The sequence below is a fragment of the Actinia tenebrosa genome, unplaced genomic scaffold (genome assembly GCF_029948245.1).
Source record: "Actinia tenebrosa isolate PJP-AT-01 unplaced genomic scaffold, QUT_ActTen_1.0 PGA_scaffold4__44_contigs__length_22323623, whole genome shotgun sequence".
Classification (NCBI taxonomy): domain Eukaryota; kingdom Metazoa; phylum Cnidaria; class Anthozoa; order Actiniaria; family Actiniidae; genus Actinia; species Actinia tenebrosa.
In genome coordinates this window covers 19027612-19029050 of record NW_028292581.1, presented here as the reverse complement: position 1 = coordinate 19029050, position 1439 = coordinate 19027612, and positions in this window count along the sequence as shown.

Here is a 1439-nt window from a genome sequence, read left to right as displayed (position 1 = left end):
TTATTACAGCCCTTAAAAGCCCAACAAATGCGTTGTCTTGATGTTTCGCATCTTTTGACGGTGCTGAATTCTTACCACAATCCTACAAACTTTACTATTGGTTTCTTTGTGGCAAACCGCCACGACGAACGGGGGATTGTAGTCTTTGCTGGGCTGAACGTACCTTTTACACATTGAACAGTTCTTTATACTTTAATTGTCACCTTAAGCACAATATAACGTATTTTAACTTTTATTGTTTAAACTTCTGCATTGTCTTTGTAAAACTTTCTCACTGCGGTTAAAAGATGTCTTCAGTAGGTACGAATAAGGTTGTTAAAGATATTATGCATGAGTACATTTAAAAGATGTCTTAGATGTGAGGTTAAGGTGTTAATTTAGGATGTGTGTATAGCTGCTTTAAAAGATGTCCCTCAGCATGGTTAAAGATAAGGGTTGTTAAATTGTTAAGGATGTGTGTAGGCTGCTTTAAAGTGTCTCAGAATGTTTACAGATAAGTTGTTAAATTGTTAAGGATATACATATGAGTCCATTTCAAAAGACACCTCATCACGTTAGTATGAGGTTGGTTAAAGACTAATTTCTTTTTTGTAAAGAATACCTCAAAGAAGTAAGGATTATGTCTTCTTTCTTTAAGGAAAGTAGTACTTTAACAACCTAACAACCTTATCTTTAACATTCCCTGAAGTGTCTTTTAAACAGCACACGTATATATCTTCTAACATTCTGAAGTGTCTATTTAAATTACTTACGCAATTTACATAGGCTATCGCGCTGAGTCATTTAAAAGTGTCTTAGATGTTAAGTATAGGTCTGTTATTGTTAAGACTACTATTTTAAGAGATGTTCTCAAATACGGTTTGTGTATCCCTTCTTAATGAAAACCCACATCCTTAACAATATAACAACCTTATGCTTAACATTCTTAGGTATCTTTTTTTCTTAGAAGTAACTCCTTACAATTTCAACCTTATCTTTAACATTCTTAGGTATCTTTTAAAGACTCATGCATATATCTTTAACATATGATAACCTTATACTCAACATCCTAAGACATCTTTTTAAATGACTCATGCACGTATATCTTTAACAATTAACACCTTATATCAATCAACATTCTGAAGTGTCGTTTAAAATGACTTCATATGGTATATACTTTAAACAATTTAACAACCCCATACACATAACATTCTGAAAGTGTCTTTTTAAGAGCAGCTCTACAGGGGATATCGCATAAAGTCCTTAATGCTTTCTTTCGCCCAACCGACCATCGTCAACAAGGCACCAAACCTTTCCGCGCGCTTCAGACCGCACATTTCATCGTACAATTCCTGCACGCGCTCCCGCAGCCGATCGATCTCCTCCCTTTGCATTTCTATGGTGTCTCTTTTATCTTTTGCGTCGGCGGCAATCCTTCTTACTGCTTCCACTGGGTCCAT